Here is a 20404-nt window from a genome sequence, read left to right as displayed (position 1 = left end):
AGAGCTGCCCTCACTATTCTGCTGGTGCAGTCACTGTGCACATACATTACATTACTGAACCTGAGTTATATCCTGTATTATACTGCAGAGCTGCACTCACTATTCTGCTGGTGCAGTCACTGTGTACATACATTACATTACTGATCCTGAGTTACATCCTGTATTATACCCCAGAGCTGCACTCACTATTCTGCTGGTGCAGTCACTGTGTACATACATTACATTACTCACCCTGAGTTACATCCTGTATTATACTCCAGAGCTGCACTCACTATTCTGCTGGTGCTGTCCCTGTGTACATACATTACTGATCCTGAGTTACCTCCTGTATTATACTCCAGAGCTGCACTCACTAATCTGCTGGTGCAGTCACTGTGTACATACATTACATTACTGATCCTGAGTTACATCCTGTATTATACCCCAGAGCTGCACTCACTATTCTGCTGGTGCAGTCACTGTGTAAATACATTACCTTACTGATCCTGAGCTACATCCTGTATTATACCCCAGAGCTGCACTCACTATTCTGCTGGTGCAGTCACCGTGTATATACATTACATTACTGATCCTGAGTTACATTCTGTATTATACCCCAGAGCTGCACTCACTATTCTGCTGGTGCAGTCACCGTGTATATATATTACATTACTGATCCTGAGTTACATTCTGTATTATACCCCAGAGCTGCACTCACTATTCTGCTGGTGCAGTCACTGTGTACATACATTACGTTACTGATCCTGAGCTACATCCTGTATTATACCCCAGAGCTGCACTCACTATTCTGCTGGTGCAGTCCCTGTGTACATACATTACTGATCCTGAGTTACATCCTGTATTATACTCCAGAGCTGCACTCACTATTCTGCTGGTGCAGTCACCGTGTATATACATTACATTACTGATCCTGAGTTACATCCTGTATTATACCCCAGAGCTGCACTCACTATTCTACTGGTGCAGTCACTGTGTACATACATTACTGATCCTGAGCTACCTCCTGTTTTATACCCAAGAGCTGCACTCACTATTCTGCTGGTGCAGTCACCGTGTACATACATTACATTACTGATCCTGAGTTACATCCTGTATTATACCCCAAAGCTGCACTCACTATTCTGGTGCAGTCACTGTGTACATACATTACATTACTGATCCTGAGTTATATACTGTATTATCCTCCAGAGCTGCGCTCACTATTCTGCTGGTGCAGTCACTGTGTACATACATTACGTTACTGATCCTGAGCTACATCCTGTATTCTACCCCAGAGCTGCACTCACTATTCTGCCGGTGCAGTCCCTGTGTACATACATTACTGATCCTGAGTTACATCCTGTGTTACACTCCAGAGCTGCACTCACTATTCTGCTGGTGCAGTCACTGTGTACATACATTACGTTACTGATCCTGAGCTACATCCTGTATTATACCCCAGAGCTGCACTCACTATTCTGCTGGTGCAGTCCCTGTGTACATACATTACTGATCCTGAGTTACATCCTGTATTATACTCCAGAGCTGCACTCACTATTCTGCTGGTGCAGTCACCGTGTATATACATTACATTACTGATCCTGAGTTACATCCTGTATTATACCCCAGAGCTGCACTCACTATTCTACTGGTGCAGTCACTGTGTACATACATTACTGATCCTGAGCTACCTCCTGTTTTATACCCAAGAGCTGCACTCACTATTCTGCTGGTGCAGTCACCGTGTACATACATTACATTACTGATCCTGAGTTACATCCTGTATTCTACTCCAGAGCTTCACTCACTATTCTGCTGGTGCAGTCACCGTGTATATACATTACATTACTGATCCTGAGTTACATCCTGTATTATACCCCAGAGCTGCACTCACTATTCTGCCGGTGCAGTCCCTGTGTACATACATTACTGATCCTGAGTTACATCCTGTGTTACACTCCAGAGCTGCACTCACTATTCTGCTGGTGCAGTCACTGTGTACATACATTACGTTACTGATCCTGAGCTACATCCTGTATTATACCCCAGAGCTGCACTCACTATTCTGCTGGTGCAGTCACTGTGTACATACTTTACATTACTGATCCTGAGCTACCTCCTGTTTTATACCCAAGAGCTGCACTCACTATTCTGCTGGTGCAGTCACCGTGTACATACATTACATTACTGATCCTGAGTTACATCCTGTATTCTACTCCAGAGCTTCACTCACTATTCTGCTGGTCCAGTCACTGTGTACATACATTGCATTACTGATCCTGAGTTACCTCCTGTATTATACTCCAGAGCAGCACTCACTATTCTGCTGGTGCAGTCCCTGTGTACATACATTACTGATCCTGAGTTACATCCTGTATTATACTCCAGAGCTGCACTCACTATTCTGCTGGTGCAGTCACCGTGTATATACATTACATTACTGATCCTGAGTTACATTCTGTATTATACCCCAGAGCTGCACTCACTATTCTGCTGGTGCAGTCACTGTGTACATACATTACATTACTGATCCTGAGTTACATCCTGTATTATACTCCAGAGCTGCACTCACTATTCTGCTCGTGCAGTCACTGTGTAAATACATTACATTACTGATCCTGTGTTGCATCCTGTATTACACTCCAGATCTGCACTCACTATTCTGCTGGTGCAGTCACTGTGTACATACGTTACATTACTGATCCTGAGTTACATCCTGTATTATACCCCAGAGCTGCACTCACTATTCTGGGGCAGTCACTGTGTACATACATTACATTACTGATCCTGAGCTACATCCTGTATTCTACCCCAGAGCTGCACTCACTATTCTGCCAGTGCAGTCCCTGTGTACATACATTACTGATCCTGAGTTACATCCTGTATTATACTCCAGAGCTGCACTCACTATTCTGCTGGTGCAGTCACTGTGTACATACCTTACGTTACTGATCCTGAGCTACATCCTGTATTCTACCCCAGAGCTGCACTCACTATTCTGCCAGTGCAGTCCCTGTGTACATACATTACTGATCCTGAGTTACATCCTGTATTATACTCCAGAGCTGCACTCACTATTCTGCTGGTGCAGTCACCGTGTATATACATTACATTACTGATCCTGAGTTACATCCTGTATTATACCCCAGAGCTGCACTCACTATTCTGCTGGTGCAGTCACTGTGTACATACATTACTGATCCTGAGCTACATCCTGTATTATACCCCAGAGCTGCACTCACTATTCTGCTGGTGCAGTCACCGTGTACATACATTACATTACTGATCCTGAGTTACATCCTGTATTATACTCCAGAGCTTCACTCACTATTCTGCTGGTCCAGTCACTGTGTACATACATTGCATTACTGATCCTGAGTTACCTCCTGTATTATACTCCAGAGCAGCACTCACTATTCTGCTGGTGCAGTCCTTGTGTACATACATTACTGATCCTGAGTTACATCCTGTATTATACCCCAGAGCTGCATCACTATTCTGCTGGTGCAGTCACTGTCTACATACATTACTGATCCTGAGTCACATCCTGTATTATACCCCAGAGCTGCATCACTATTCTGCTGGTGCAGTCACTGTCTACATACATTACTGATCCTGTGTTGCATCCTGTATTACACTCCAGAGCTGCACTCACTATTCTGCTGGTGCAGTGACTGTGTAAATACATTACATTACTGATCCTGTGTTGCATCCTGTATTACACTCCAGAGCTGCACTCACTATTCTGCTCGTGCAGTGACTGTGTAAATACATTACATTACTGATCCTGTGTTGCATCCTGTATTACACTCCAGATCTGCACTCACTATTCTGCTGGTGCAGTCACTGTGTACATACATTACATTACTGATCCTGAGTTACATCCTGTATTATACCCCAGAGCTGCACTCACTATTCTGGTGCAGTCACTGTGTACATACATTACATTACTGATCCTGAGCTACATCCTGTATTCTACCCCAGAGCTGCACTCACTATTCTGCCGATGCAGTCCGTGTACATACATTACTGATCCTGAGTTACATCCTGTATTACACTCCAGAGCTGCACTCACTATTCTGCTGGTGCAGTCACTGTGTAAATACGTTACATTACTGATCCTGAGTTACATCCTGTATTATACCCCAGAGCTGCACTCACTATTCTGCTGGTGCAGTCACTGTGTACATACATTACATTACTGATCCTGAGTTACATCCTGTATTATACCCCAGAGCTGCCCTCACTATTCTGCTGGTGCAGTCACTGTGCACATACATTACATTACTGAACCTGAGTTATATCCTGTATTATACTGCAGAGCTGCACTCACTATTCTGGTGCAGTCACTGTGTACATACATTACATTACTGATCCTGAGTTACATCCTGTATTATACCCCAGAGCTGCATTCACTATTCTGCTGGTGCAGTCACTGTGTACATACATTACATTACTGATCCTGAGTTACCTCCTGTATTATACCCCAGAGCTGCACTCACTATTCTGCTGGTGCAGTCACCGTGTACATACATTACATTACTGATCCTGAGTTACCTCCTGTATTATCCTCCAGAGCTGCGCTCACTATTCTGCTGGTGCGGGTCACTGTGTACATACATTACGTTACTGATACTGAGCTACATCCTGTATTCTACCCCAGAGCTGCACTCACTATTCTGCTGATGCAGTCCGTGTACATACATTACTGATCCTGAGTTACATCCTGTATTACACTCCAGAGCTGCACTCACTATTCTGCTGGTGCAGTCACTGTGTAAATACATTACATTACTGATCCTGAGTTACATCCTGTATTATTATACCCCAGAGCTGCACTCACTATTCTGCTGGTGCAGTCACTGTGTACATACATTACATTACTGATCCTGAGTTACATCCTGTATTATACCCCAGAGCTGCACTCACTATTCTGGTGCAGTCACTGTGTACATACATTACATTACATTACTGATCCTGAGTTATATACTGTATTATACTCCAGAGCTGCGCTCACTATTCTGCTGGTGCAGTCACTGTGTACATACATTACGTTACTGATCCTGAGCTACATCCTGTATTCTACCCCAGAGCTGCACTCACTATTCTGCCGATGCAGTCCGTGTACATACATTACTGATCCTGAGTTACATCCTGTATTACACTCCAGAGCTGCACTCACTATTCTGCTGGTGCAGTCACTGTGTAAATACATTACATTACTGATCCTGAGTTACATCCTGTATTATACCCCAGAGCTGCACTCACTATTCTGCTGGTGCAGTCACTGTGTACATACATTACATTACTGATCCTGAGTTACATCCTGTATTATACCCCAGAGCTGCCCTCACTATTCTGCTGGTGCAGTCACTGTGCACATACATTGCATTACTGAACCTGAGTTATATCCTGTATTATACTGCAGAGCTGCACTCACTATTCTGCTGGTGCAGTCACTGTGTACATACATTACATTACTGATCCTGAGTTACATCCTGTATTATACCCCAGAGCTGCACTCACTATTCTGCTGGTGCAGTCACTGTGTACATACATTACATTACTGTTCCTGAGTTACATCCTGTATTATACTCCAGAGCTGCACTCACTATTCTGCTGGTGCAGTCACTGTGTACATACATTACATTACTAATCCTGAGTTAAATCCTGTATTATACCCCAGAGCTGCACTCACTATTCTGCTGGTGCAGTCACTGTGTACATGCATTACATTACTGATCCTGAGTTACCTCCTGTATTATACCCCAGAGCTGCACTCACTATTCTGGTGCAGTCACTGTGTACATACATTACATTACTGATCCTGAGTTACATCCTGTATTATACCCCAGAGCTGCACTCACTATTCTGCTGGTGCAGTCACTGTGTACATACATTACTGATCCTGAGTTACCTCCTGTATTATACCCCAGAGCTGCACTCACTATTCTGCTGGTGCAGTCACCGTGTACATACATTACATTACTGATCCTGAGTTACCTCCTGTATTATACCCCAGAGCTGCACTCACTATTCTGGTGAAATCACTGTGTACATACATTACATTACTGATCCTGAGTTACATCCTGTATTATACCCCAGAGCTGCACTCACTATTCTGCTGGTGCAGTCACTGTGTACATACATTACATTACTGATCCTGAGTTACCTCCTGTATTATACCCCAGAGCTGCACTCACTATTCTGCTGGTGCAGTCACCGTGTACATACATTACATTACTGATCCGGAGTTACATCCTGTATTATACTCCAGAGCTGCACTCATTATTCTGCTGGTGCAGTCACTGTGTACATACATTACATTACTGATCCGGAGTTACATCCTGTATTATACTCCAGAGCTGCACTCACTATTCTGCTGGAGCAGTCACCGTGTACATAAATTACATTACTGATCCTGAGCTACCTCCTGTATTATACTCCAGAGCTGCACTCACTATTCTGCTGGTGCAGTCACTGTGTACATACATTACATTACTGATCCTGAGTTACATCCTGTATTATACTCCAGAGCTTCACTCACTATTCTGCTGGTGTAGTCACTGTGTACATACAATACATTACTGATCCTGAGCTACCTCCTGTATTATACCCCAGAGCTGCACTCACTATTCTACTTGTCCAGTCACTGTGTACATACATTGCATTACTGATCCTGAGTTACCTCCTGTATTATACTTCAGAGCAGCACTCACTATTCTGCTGGTGCAGTCCCTGTGTACATACATTACTGATCCTGAGTTATATCCTGTATTATACCCCAGAGCTGCATCACTATTCTGTTGGTGCAGTCACTGTGTACATACATTACATTTCTGATCCTGAGTTACATCCAGTATTATACCCCAGAGCTGCACTCACTATTCTGCTTGTGCAGTCACTGTCTACATACATTACATTACTGATCCTGAGTCACATCCTGTATTATACTCCAGAGCTGCACTCACTATTCTACTTGTGCAGTCACTGTGTACATACATTATTGATCCTGAGTTACATCCTGTATTATACTCCAGAGCTGCACTCACTATTCTGCTGGTGCAGTCACTGTGTACATATATTACATTACTGATACTGAATTTCATCCTGTATTATACTCCAGAGCTGCACTCACTATTCTGCTGGTGCAGTCACCGGGTACATACATTACATTACTGATCCTGAGTTACATCCTGTATCATACCCCGGAGCTGCACGCACTATTCTGCTGGTGCAGTCACTGTGTACATACATTACATTACTGATCCTGAGTTACATCCTGTTTCATACTCCAGAGCTGCCCTCACTATTCTGCTGGTGCAGTCACTGTGTACATACATTACTGATCCCGAGTTACATCCTGTATTATACTCCAGAGCTGCACTCACTATACTGCTGGTGCAGTCACTGTGTACATACATTACATTACTGATCCTGAGTTACACCCTGTATTATACCCCAGAGCTGCACTCACTATTCTGCTGGTGCAGTCACTGTGTACATACATTACATTTCTGATCCTGAGTTACATCCAGTATTATACCCCAGAGCTGCACTCACTATTCTGCTGGTGCAGTCACTGTCTACATACATTACATTACTGATCCTGAGTTACATCCTGTATTATACCCCAGAGCTGCACTCACTATTCTGCTGGTGCAGTCACTGTGTAAATACATTACTGATCCTGTGTTGCATCCTGTATTACACTCCAGAGCTGCACTCACTATTCTGCTGGTGCAGTCACTGTGTACATATATTACATTACTGATCCTGAGTTACATCCTGTATTACACTCCAGAGCTGCACTCACTATTCTGCTGGTGCAGTCACTGTGTAAATACATTACATTACTGATCCTGTGTTGCATCCTGTTTTATACCCCAGAGCTGCACTCACTATTCTGCTGGCGCAGTCCCTGTGTACATACATTACTGATCCTGAGTTACATCCTGTATTATACTCCAGAGCTGCACTCACTATTCTGCTGGTGCAGTCACTGTGTAGATGCATTACGTTACTGATCCTGAGTTACATCCTGTATTATACCCCAGAGCTGTGCTCACTATTCTGCTGGTGCAGTCACTGTGTACATACATTACATTACTGAACCTGAGTTATATCCTATATTATACTGCAGAGCTGCAGTCACTATTCTGCTGGTGCAGTCACTGTGTACATACATTACATTACTGATCCTGAGTTAAATCCTGTATTATACCCCAGAGCTGCACTCACTATTCTGCTGGTGCAGTCACTGTGTACATACATTACATTACTGAACCTGAGTTATATCCTATATTATACTGCAGAGCTGCACTCACTATTCTGCTGGTGAAGTCACTGTGTACATACATTACATTACTGATCCTGAGTTACATCCTGTATTATACCCCAGAGCTGTACTCACTATTCTGCTGGTGCAGTCACTGTGTACATACATTACATTACTGAACCTGAGTTATATCCTGTATTATACTCCAGAGCTGCAGTCACTATTCTGCTGGTGCAGTCACTGTGTACATACATTACATTACTGATCCTGAGTTACATCCTGTATTATACCCCAGAGCTGCACTCACTATTCTGCTGGTGCAGTCACTGTGTACATACATTACATTACTGATCCTGAGTTATATACTGTATTATCCTCCAGAGCTGCGCTCACTATTCTGCTGGTGCAGTCACTGTGTACATACATTACGTTACTGATCCTGAGCTACATCCTGTTTTATACCCCAGAGCTGCACTCACTATTCTGCTGGCGCAGTCCCTGTGTACATACATTACCGATCCTGAGTTACATCCTGTATTATACTCCAGAGCTGCACTCACTATTCTGCTGGTGCAGTCACTGTGTACATACATTACATTACTGAACCTGAGTTATATCCTATATTAAACTGCAGAGCTGCACTCACTATTCTGCTGGTGCAGTCACTGTGTACATACATTACATTACTGATCCTGAGTTACATCCTGTATTATACCCCAGTGCTGTACTCACTATTCTGCTGGTGCAGTCACTGTGTACCTACATTACATTACTTATCCTGAGTTATATCCTGTATTACACTCCAGAGCTGCAGTCACTATTCTGCTGGTGCAGTCACTGTGTACATACATTACATTACTGATCCTGAGTTACATCCTGTATTATACTCCAGAGCTGCACCCACTATTCTGCTGGTGCAGTCACTGTGTACATACATTACATTACTGATCCTGAGTTACATCCTGTATTATACCCCAGAGCTGCACTCACTATTCTGCTGGTGCAGTCACTGTGTACATACATTACATTACTGATCCTGAGTTACATCCTGTATTATACCCCAGAGCTGCACTCACTATTCTGCTGGTGCAGTCACTGTGTACATACATTACTGATCCTGAGTTACATCCTGTATTATACTCCAGAGCTGCTCCCACTATTCTGCTGGTGCAGTCACTGTGTACATACATTACATTACTGATCCTGAGTTACGTCCTGTATTATACCCCAGAGCTGCACTCACTATTCTGCTGGTGCAGTCACTGTGTACATACATTACATTACAGATCCTGAGTTACATCCTGTATTATACTCCAGAGCTGCACTCACTATTCTGCTGGTGCAGTCACTGTGTACATACATTACAGATCCTGATTTACATCCTGTATTATACTCCAGAGCTGCACTCACTATTCTGCTGGTGCAGTCACTGTGTACATACATTACATTACTGTTCCTGAGTTACATCCTGTATTATACTCCAGAGCTGCACTCACTATTCTGCTGGTGCAGTCACTGTGTACATACATTACATTACAGATCCTGAGTTACATCCTGTATTATACCCCAGAGGTGCACTCACTATTCTGCTGGTGCAGTCACTGTGTACATACATTACAGATCCTGAGTTACATCCTGTATTATACTCCAGAGCTGCACTCACTATTCTGCTGGTGCAGTCACTGTGTACATACATTACAGATCCTGAGTTACATCGTGTATTATACTCCAGAGCTGCACTCACTATTCTGCTGGTGCAGTCACTGTGTACATACATTACATTACTGATCCTGAGTTACATCCTGTATTATACCCCAGAGCTGCACTCACTATTCTGCTGGTGCAGTCACTGTGTACATACATTACATTACTGATCCTGAGTTACACCCTGTATTATACCCCAGAGCTGCACTCACTATTCTGCTGACGCTGTCTTCGGTGTGCTCTAGATATGTGTGAGTCCCCGTCGCTTCATGCCTTGTGGCTGTCTGAAATCCGCAGCACATGCAGGGATTACATGTTTATTGGGCAGCGAGACATGCAGCCGCTGGGAGTCGAGCATATTATTCGAGCACGCCAAAGCCTCTCGATTAGCACCCGAGCATGCTCAGATAACACCATTTCCCAGCACATTCGCTTATCAGTAGTAATTGGTTAAAATGTGAAATGCGATACTAAAATTACATCCGTTGATAATGAGTGTTTCTGGAGTTTCCCTTTAAGGGTTTGTTGTGGTGCGGGCTGCAGAAGTTCTGAGAAGCCGGGATAATTGCGTTACAGCGGCTGACGGGATGGGCTGCAGGCAGAAAGTGCTTGATAACCCGGTAATCGAATAGCAGCGCGTTTCAGAGCGGCAGCATCAGCAGTGATTAGACGGGTAATGCGATGAGGTCATCCCTCCCTACAAGCTGCAAATGAAGTTATTATGGAAGAAAACTGTTACCTTCACCCCCGACGGCCGATTACCACTTTATAAAGCAGTCATTAGTCCCAGTGCACACTAACGTAGCGTCTGCACTCACTGCTTTAACCCCTGCCTGACTGCACAGCAATCTGACCCTGAGGAACCTCTGACTCCTAGGAAGAAGCTTTTCTTGCAGCGCTCTAAGCTCTACAGCTTGTTTCTGGGAAAGCAGAGTGTATCCTGTAAACCCTCCTTAGGGTGCACTGCTCGAGGCTGGTCTGTTCCCGGGCCCCGTCTGTTCCCAGGCCACATCTGCTGAAGGCTAGTCTGTTTCCGGGCCACTTCTGCTCAAGGCTGGTCTTTGTTCCCAGGCCACGTCGGCTCGAGGCTGGTCTGTTTCCGCGGCACTTCTGCTCAAGGCTGGTCTACTCGAGGCTGGTCTGTGTTCCCAGGGTACATCTGCTCGAGGCTGGGCTGTGTTCCTGGGCCACGTCTGCTCGAGGCTGGTCTGTTCCCGGGCCACGTCTGCTCGAGGCTGGTCTGTTCCCGGGCCACGTCTGCTCGAGGCTGGTCTGTTCCCGGGCCACGTCTGCTCGAGGCTGGTCTGTTCCCGGGCCACGTCTGCTCGAGGCTGGTCTGTTCCCGGGCCACGTCTGCTCGAGGCTGGTCTGTTCCCGGGCCACGTCTGCTCGAGGCTGGTCTGTTCCCGGGCCACGTCTGCTCGAGGCTGGTCTGTTCCCGGGCCACGTCTGCTCGAGGCTGGTCTGTTCCCGGGCCACGTCTGCTCGAGGCTGGTCTGTTCCCGGGCCACGTCTGCTCGAGGCTGGTCTGTTCCCGGGCCACGTCTGCTCGAGGCTGGTCTGTTCCCGGGCCACGTCTGCTCGAGGCTGGTCTGTTCCCGGGCCACGTCTGCTCGAGGCTGGTCTGTTCCCGGGCCACGTCTGCTCGAGGCTGGTCTGTTCCCGGGCCACGTCTGCTCGAGGCTGGTCTGTTCCCGGGCCACGTCTGCTCGAGGCTGGTCTGTTCCCGGGCCACGTCTGCTCGAGGCTGGTCTGTTCCCGGGCCACGTCTGCTCGAGGCTGGTCTGTTCCCGGGCCACGTCTGCTCGAGGCTGGTCTGTTCCCGGGCCACGTCTGCTCGAGGCTGGTCTGTTCCCGGGCCACGTCTGCTCGAGGCTGGTCTGTTCCCGGGCCACGTCTGCTCGAGGCTGGTCTGTTCCCGGGCCACGTCTGCTCGAGGCTGGTCTGTTCCCGGGCCACGTCTGCTCGAGGCTGGTCTGTACCCGGGCCACGTCTGCTCGAGGCTGGTCTGTTCCCGGGCCACGTCTGCTCGAGGCTGGTCTGTTCCCGGGCCACGTCTGCTCGAGGCTGGTCTGTTCTCGGGCCACGTCTGCTCGAGGCTGGTCTGTTCCCGGGCCACGTCTGCTCGAGGCTGGTCTGTTCCCGGGCCACGTCTGCTCGAGGCTGGTCTGTTCCCGGGCCACGTCTGCTCGAGGCTGGTCTGTTCCCGGGCCACGTCTGCTCGAGGCTGGTCTGCTTGAGACTGGTCTGTTCACGGGTCATGTCTGCTCGAGGCTGGTCTGTTCCCGGGCCACGTCTGCTCGAGGCTGGTCTGTTCCCGGGCCACGTCTGCTCGAGGCTGGTCTGCTTGAGACTGGTCTGTTCCCGGGGCACTTCTGCTCAAGGCTGGTCTACTCGAGGCTGGTCTGTGTTCCCAGGGTACATCTGCTCGAGGCTGGTCTATTCCCAGGCCACATCTGCTCAAGGCTCGTCTGTTTCTGGGCCACTTCTGCTCGAGGCTGGTCTGTGTTCCCATGCCACGTCGGCATGAGGCTGGTCTGCTCGAGACTGGTCTGTTCCCGGGGCACGTCTGCTCGAGACTGGTCTGTTCCCGGGCCACGTCTGCTCGAGGCTGATATGTTCCTAGGCCACTTCTGCTCGAGGCTGGTCTGCTCGAGGCTTGTCTGTTACCCGGTCATGTCTGCTCGAGGCTGGTCTGTTCCCGGGCCACATCTGCTCGAGGCTGGACTGTGTTCCTGGGGCACGTCTGCTCGAGGCTGGTCTGTTCCCGGGGTACTTCTGCTCGAGGCTGGTCTGTTCCTGCGCCACGTCTGCTCGAGGCTAGTCTGTTCCCGGGCCACGTCTGCTTGTGTTTGGTCTGTTCCCGGGTCACGTCTGCTCGAGGCTGGTCTGTTTCCGGGTCACGTCTGCTCGAGGCTGGTCTGTTCCCGGGCCACGTCTGCTCGAGGCTGGTCTGTTCCCGGGTCACGTCTGCTCGAGGCTGGTCTGTTCCCGGGCCACGTCTGCTCGAGGCTGGTCTGTTCCCGGGCCACGTCTGCTCGAGGCTGGTCTGTTCCCGGGCCACGTCTGCTCGAGGCTGGTCTGTTCCCGGGCCACGTCTGCTCGAGGCTGGTCTGTTCCCGGGCCACGTCTGCTCGAGGCTGGTCTGTTCCCGGGCCACGTCTGCTCGAGGCTGGTCTGTTCCCGGGCCACGTCTGCTCGAGGCTGGTCTGTTCCCGGGCCACGTCTGCTCGAGGCTGGTCTGTTCCCGGGCCACGTCTGCTCGAGGCTGGTCTGTACCCGGGCCACGTCTGCTCGAGGCTGGTCTGTTCCCGGGCCACGTCTGCTCGAGGCTGGTCTGTTCCCGGGCCACGTCTGCTCGAGGCTGGTCTGTTCTCGGGCCACGTCTGCTCGAGGCTGGTCTGTTCCCGGGCCACGTCTGCTCGAGGCTGGTCTGTTCCCGGGCCACGTCTGCTCGAGGCTGGTCTGTTCCCGGGCCACGTCTGCTCGAGGCTGGTCTGTTCCCGGGCCACGTCTGCTCGAGGCTGGTCTGCTTGAGACTGGTCTGTTCACGGGTCATGTCTGCTCGAGGCTGGTCTGTTCCCGGGCCACGTCTGCTCGAGGCTGGTCTGTTCCCGGGCCACGTCTGCTCGAGGCTGGTCTGCTTGAGACTGGTCTGTTCCCGGGGCACTTCTGCTCAAGGCTGGTCTACTCGAGGCTGGTCTGTGTTCCCAGGGTACATCTGCTCGAGGCTGGTCTATTCCCAGGCCACATCTGCTCAAGGCTCGTCTGTTTCTGGGCCACTTCTGCTCGAGGCTGGTCTGTGTTCCCATGCCACGTCGGCATGAGGCTGGTCTGCTCGAGACTGGTCTGTTCCCGGGGCACGTCTGCTCGAGACTGGTCTGTTCCCGGGCCACGTCTGCTCGAGGCTGATATGTTCCTAGGCCACTTCTGCTCGAGGCTGGTCTGCTCGAGGCTTGTCTGTTACCCGGTCATGTCTGCTCGAGGCTGGTCTGTTCCCGGGCCACATCTGCTCGAGGCTGGACTGTGTTCCTGGGGCACGTCTGCTCGAGGCTGGTCTGTTCCCGGGGTACTTCTGCTCGAGGCTGGTCTGTTCCTGCGCCACGTCTGCTCGAGGCTAGTCTGTTCCCGGGCCACGTCTGCTTGTGTTTGGTCTGTTCCCGGGTCACGTCTGCTCGAGGCTGGTCTGTTTCCGGGTCACGTCTGCTCGAGGCTGGTCTGTTCCCGGGCCACGTCTGCTCGAGGCTGGTCTGTTCCCGGGTCACGTCTGCTCGAGGCTGGTCTGTTCCCGGGCCACGTCTGCTCGAGGCTGGTCTGTTCCCGGGCCACGTCTGCTCGAGGCTGGTGTGCTCGAGGCTGGTCTGTTCCCGGGCCACGTCTGCTTGAGTTTGGTCTGTTTCCGGGTCACGTCTGCTCGAGGCTGGTCTGTTCCCGGGCCACGTCTGCTCGAGGCTGGTCTGTTCCCGGGCCACGTCTGCTCGAGGCTGGTCTGTTCCCGGGTCACGTCTGCTCGAGGCTGGTCTGTTCCCGGGCCACGTCTGCTCGAGGCTGGTCTGTTCCCGGGCCACGTCTGCTCGAGGCTGGTGTGCTCGAGGCTGGTCTGTTCCCGGGCCACGTCTGCTTGAGTTTGGTCTGTTTCCGGGTCACGTCTGCTCGAGGCTTGTCTGTTCCCGGGTCACGTCTGCTCAAGGCTGGTCTGTTCCCGGGCCACGTCTGCTCGAGGCTGGTCTGTTCCCGGGCCACGTGTGCTCGAGTCTCGCCTGTAGTCTGTGGCTATGGACATGCAATGGTCTGCATTTGAAATCTAGAGAGAAAATGATGGATTGTTAATTAAAACTATTTGCAAAATTACCGTATGTTTTAACAAACGTTTGCACGCCCCTAACGATAGTCTGTAGAGCAAACTGTGACCCAGCGGGGGATGGTGATGGCAAGTGTCAGCTCTTGTGATTATGGAGGTTCTGTCTGAGTTCAGCGGAGCTAGTCAGCAGCTTACCCTACATATGCAAAATGCTGCACCGCACCATCTCCAGTGCATGCTGCTAGTCTGCTGTTTCCACTATCTATGCAAAGTCAGACTGCTACACCGCGCCACCCCCATGTACACTGCTAGTCTGCAGCTTCCCCTACCTATGCAGACTACTACACCGCGCCACCCCCATGTACACTGCTAGTCCGCAGCTTCCCCTACCCATGCAGACTGCTACACTGCGCCACCCCTGTACACTGCTAGTCTGCAGCTTTCTCTACCTACGCAGACTGCTACACCGCGCCACCCCCCATGTACACTGCTAGTCCGCAGCTTCCCCTACCTATGCAGACTGCTACACTGCGCCACCCCCTGTGCACTGCTAGTCTGCAGCTTTCTCTACCTATGCAGACTGCTGCACTGCTCCACCCCCGATCACGCTGCTAGTCTGTAGCTTTCTCTACCTATGCAGACTGCTGCACCGCTCCACCCCCTGTGTATGCTGCTAGTCTGTAGCTTCCTCTACCTATGCAGACTGCTGCACCGCGCCACCCGCTGTGTATGCTGCTATTCTGCGGTTTCCCCCTTCCCTATGCTGGCTGCCATTGTCACCACAACTTTTGCTTTCCGTGAACTTTCTACATTAGATTTTGCTCGGTGATTTTCTGCTTTTACATTTCCCATTACTCTAATGATCAGTCGCTCGCGTGTCCTTCCTCTCACCGACGGATTGACATTCTCCACTCGTCGCTCAGTGTTTTCTAACAACCAATAATAGTTAATAATTCTGTCTGTTTAGTCTTTCACTTGAATTTCCTTGAAGGAGAATGTGTTCAGATCTCCACTAATGATATTCCACTTGTATGGAGAGCATACATGACTGCATCAGCAGAGCCGCTCCGCACCGACCCTCCACTTACACGTCTTCCATTTGTGCCAATGGATTTGCTTTAGCTCCTTTGAACTATAAGAAATGGCCCCATCTGCAAAGGAAATTTTCTTCTCCGGGGCTCGTGTGCTCATGCAAACGACAGCTGAGCTGATTAACTATTGAAATCATCCATCCCAAGGCCACGTGCATGATCCCAGCCACCATGGCCAGGAACAGCCACGCGCCTTCAGACTGATGCAGATGTTTTTGTCATGGTGCATTTAGACCTCAGATTTCTTGACATCCACCGTATAGAAGTCGATCTCTGTACATTTATGGCCCGGTCACATTGTTGGCGGCAAGAGGCATTGTGCTGCCGAAAGCGATGATTTATTGGCCAGCACAAACAATCCAAGCAGCTTATGGACGAGCTAGCTCGGGTAATCGGTGACTTGTTTACACAGGACGATGATTGGGAACGCAGTGCGGGGAGCCCATGGCCAGTGTCAGTGCTGGACACCTGCATTCTGATGGAGAGATGACTTCAGACCTACCTATCTGTCCTGACTACCTTGCATATGATCATGTGTTTTCAGTGGGGAGAGAGGAGAAAGCTGCCGCCAGGTGAATCGCTCAGTCCATTTGTTTGTACCCGTGAACAGACTGCAGAATAATCTCTCCGACCCTTCGTGGAAGAGGTCGCCATTCTGGCCCCTTCGTGCGCACAGAAGATTGACCTCAGTCAATCGGACCTTGGGGATGAAGAGTTGTAAGACTTGAGGATGAACGATGGGACTTTTTGCACCCACGTGATCGGATCGCTCTGATCTAGAGTTGGACACCTGGAGATCCTTACGTGAGATTCAGAAGCCTGATTCTTGCAGCGTTTCCTCCGGAGCGGAGCAGTCAAATTATTTGCAGTCTGTCAAAACTCATTAAAGTAATTAGCAGTTTAGTCAAATTAGGGGCATATTGTAGACAATGTGTCATCTCTCAATAATCTGCGGGGCGTTGCAAGACTGCTGAAAACCACGGGCATGACCGTGATATGACGTGTGAGATAATTACCGGGGAGGCTCCTGTCTTCCTTGGTGTGCACAGGGCATGGTTTTAGGGAGAAGGACGTGATCGAGCACCGGCTCCGTCGTCTCCAAACTGGTCTGTGGACGTCAGATCTGCCACATATGCCCGACTGATCCTATATCACTCATAGTTCTACGACGGATGAAACGACGTCATTACGCCTGACGTCTGTTTGTCACGTCGTCCTCATGTCTTCATCTCGCTTTGGTGAGTAGTAGTTTGCGAATTTAGACTTTTAGGACTCCAGAAGATGTGCATAGTGCAAATATGGTCCACATACAAGGAGCCCTGAGACCACCCTTCGTCCATTGGGGGTCCCGATCAGTCAACGAAAGGCGTTGTGGACCTCCTCTCCCTTGTTAAGCTTGATGATCGTCTGATGGTTGCAAACAACATTTCTAATGCCGAGTTCACATATATTCTCAAGCGTTCACAAAATCTCTTCTTTTCTTTGGGACGACACCTCCCACCCATCCCCGTCGGTGTCTCCAGAGCAGACACTAACCGCCCCGTGGAGCTAATCTTGGAGCAGATGCCTCTTTCCTCCGAGGCGCCGGCTCTATCCACGGGCCGTGCTACCGAGCAGTCACAGATATGGAAGAGTGAGCTTCATTCCCACCCCCGAGCTTTGAGTATTTGTGGAAAATAAAAGATTTTTGGGGAAAAAAAGAAAGAGTGCACTTGGGTCCAGCAATGAAATCATTTCCAGAGTTAAACCGAGGATAAACTCGAGCTCGGGCGGTGGTATTGGAAAAAGATTGCAAAGTTTTACAAAAACTAAGCCCCCCATCTCTGCCTGCGAGATCCCAATGCATTTGGAATTGGAGAAACTCTGATGGAATAATGGAAACTTCCACCGGCGAGAGATTTTCTATTTTTGCCGATTTTCCAGCAAATAAATTGACGGTCGTACTCTATTTTAAATGCATGATTTCTGGATCTTGTAGTCGGCAGCGGTGTTTTCTTATCTCTTACAAGTTTTTTTTTTTTTTCCACTTTCTCCTGTCAATCTTTGTCCTTCAGCCGACTCTTTCCTGCTCTGACGCTCTGTACAACCGAGCAAATCTTGCGGATCGTTACAGTAAAATCCCATTTATAAGTGATTTGTCTGTGGATGTGGTTGATTTATTCGTGTTCCTATTTCTAGGGAAGGGTTTGTTTCCTGCAGCGCTGGTAAGATACCTACATACTTTACATCAGGGGTTCACAACCAGTGGCCGGCGGGGCTACGTGTGGCCCATTATGCCATGCTGTGCGGCCCCCAGCCATCAGGTCACAGAATTAATCCTCTGTTTGCATGTAGTTTCCAAAACAAAGAAGAGAAGGTCATCGGTGTTCCCCATAAGATTAGGCAGAATGGGGTCTTATGACCCCTGTGACTCCAGAAAGATGTATATGAGGCTCACAGGTGGCCACCTATGCGCTGGTCGGTTGGGACAGTTATAGTGTAATGTTGTGTAGGCCTTTGGAAGTCTTTAGAATATTCTTGGCTTAATTTATGAAAATGCAATAGTAGTCTAGAACAAAGATTGTGGCGAGGGTATTGTTAAAAGGATACTAGGCCTTCAAGGGAGATAACCTTTGCACTATTTTTTTTTTATTTTACCTCTATAGCGCCATTAATTCCGCAGCGCTTTACAGACACTATCCACACTCTCCTCACTGGGGCTCACAAATGTGGAGTGTTTTTTTTTTTGAGTATGGGAGGAAACCCACACAGTCACGAGGAGAACATAAAACTCCATTCAGATGTTGTCCTTGGTTGGATTTGAATCCAGGACCCCTGCGTTTCAAGGATCCACTGCTAACCACTGAGCCACCGTGCTGCCCATTATTGCACTATTTACATCTTAGCTCCCCTCCCATACACATTAGATTAAAGTTTTTAAGGGAGATAAGGATTGGTTGCAGTGTCAAGGGTGGTAAGAATCGGGTGGCATATCGGGGGTAGTAAGGATCGAGCGGCACATCAGGTTTGGTAAGGGTTGGTCACCGTGACAGGGTTGGTAAGGATTGTTCTGCGCATCGGTGATAAGGATTGGGCGCCACGTCTGGGTTGGTAAGGATTGGTAGTCGTGTCGGGTTTGGTAAGGATCAGGGTTGGTAAGGATTGGTCGCCGTGTTAGGGGTGGTAAGGATTGGTCGGCGCATCGGTGATAAGAATTGGGCACCACGTCTGGTTTGTTAAGGATTGCTAGCCGTGTCAGGTTTGGTAAGGGTTGGTCGCCGTGGCAGGGTTGGTAAGGATTGTTCGGCGCATCGGTGATAGGGATTGGGCACCACGTCGGGGTTGGTAGCCGTGTCGGGTTTGGTAAGAATCATGGTTGGTAAGGATTGGTCGCCGTGTCGAGGGTGGTAAGGATTGGTCGCCGTGTCGGGGGTGGTAAGGATTGGAAACTAGTTGAGAAGTCGATGCCAGAGGATCCTGGCAGCAACTTTAGTTGACCACACTCATTCAATAGCTTTTGGGCAAACTTTCAGATGGCAGAAAGTGCTCTACCTACTTGAGTCCTTGGCTTGTGTTTTGGACAGGGAGATAGGAGAAAGCCTTATCTGGCAGCGGTTTATCTCCCCTGGAGACAAAAGATTCGGCCATTGAAATTCCCTCAGTTGAGTCCTTCCCTTCCTTCCAGGTTTCATTCTATGTGTTTTGCGCCTTTTTGGAGTCGATCTTTCATGTTTAATCGAGAGTTGAGATATCGTGAGCACCGTAGGTCCTGGACCCTTACACCGACAAACAATTGCTGAGTGTTTCCTTTCATCTCTATGCTAAAACTCTACAGTATCCCGAGCTTGAAGTGGCTGATAACAGTGAACAGCAGCACCTGAGAGTCCCGTGTAGGTCATTTAGTCTCTTCTGCAGTGTTCTTGTCGATCAGTAGCTCTCGGCATTCACCTGAATTACGGCACACATCATCCATGCAGACTGTGGCCTTCTGGCAGTGTCTCCTCGCTGCCGCCGTCGTTCTCCCCGTTCCTGCCCGCTCTTGCCGCCTTCTCACCACGCTTTATTTAATATGCTGCAGGCTAGTGAAAATTTAGGAAAAATATGCAGTCGGATCTCTGCCGGGTCCACAGCTAGTAATCAGAATGTGGTGAGTCAGCGGCGGCTGTGCCGGATCTGTAGGTGAAGGGTTTATAATCTCAGGATTCCAGGTCTTTATTCACCTAAACTCACGGTAATTTGTAAATCTTCTCATCTTGGTAACTTTTGCAACCGCGTCCTGGTATCCAAGGGCTGGAAATACGTTCTCCGCTATTGCAGTGCACCCTGCGGGGGAGCAGATTTTGGCAGAACACCCCCTACCCATTGTCGTAACTGCCACCAGATTTCACGATTAATTATTAAACAGATATTAGACCTGATGAGGCTGCAGTACTTGCTTTGAAAATCCATATCAGAATTTCTGTATAATCCTCATATTAAGATGAGCCTTTTGAGTACAGCTGTAGAGTGAAATTAATCAGGAGTCCAAGTGTATGCAGCCTGACAGTCAGCTGCAGCTTGTACTGAGTAGTG

The 20404-nt window shown here is 49.0% G+C and overlaps 1 protein-coding gene across 4 annotated transcripts in view; it reads left to right on the top strand.

Moving 5' to 3' along the window:
• Positions 1 to 20404, top strand: part of TSNARE1 (t-SNARE domain containing 1) — a 348915-nt gene that overhangs the window by 34708 nt on the left and 293803 nt on the right. The gene's annotated exons all lie outside the window — the stretch shown is intronic.

This window comes from Ranitomeya imitator, chromosome 6, assembly GCF_032444005.1.
Source record: "Ranitomeya imitator isolate aRanImi1 chromosome 6, aRanImi1.pri, whole genome shotgun sequence".
Lineage (NCBI taxonomy): Eukaryota > Metazoa > Chordata > Amphibia > Anura > Dendrobatidae > Ranitomeya > Ranitomeya imitator.
The sequence above is the reverse complement of the archived record's forward strand: the minus strand, read 5'-3'. Positions and strand labels throughout refer to the sequence as shown.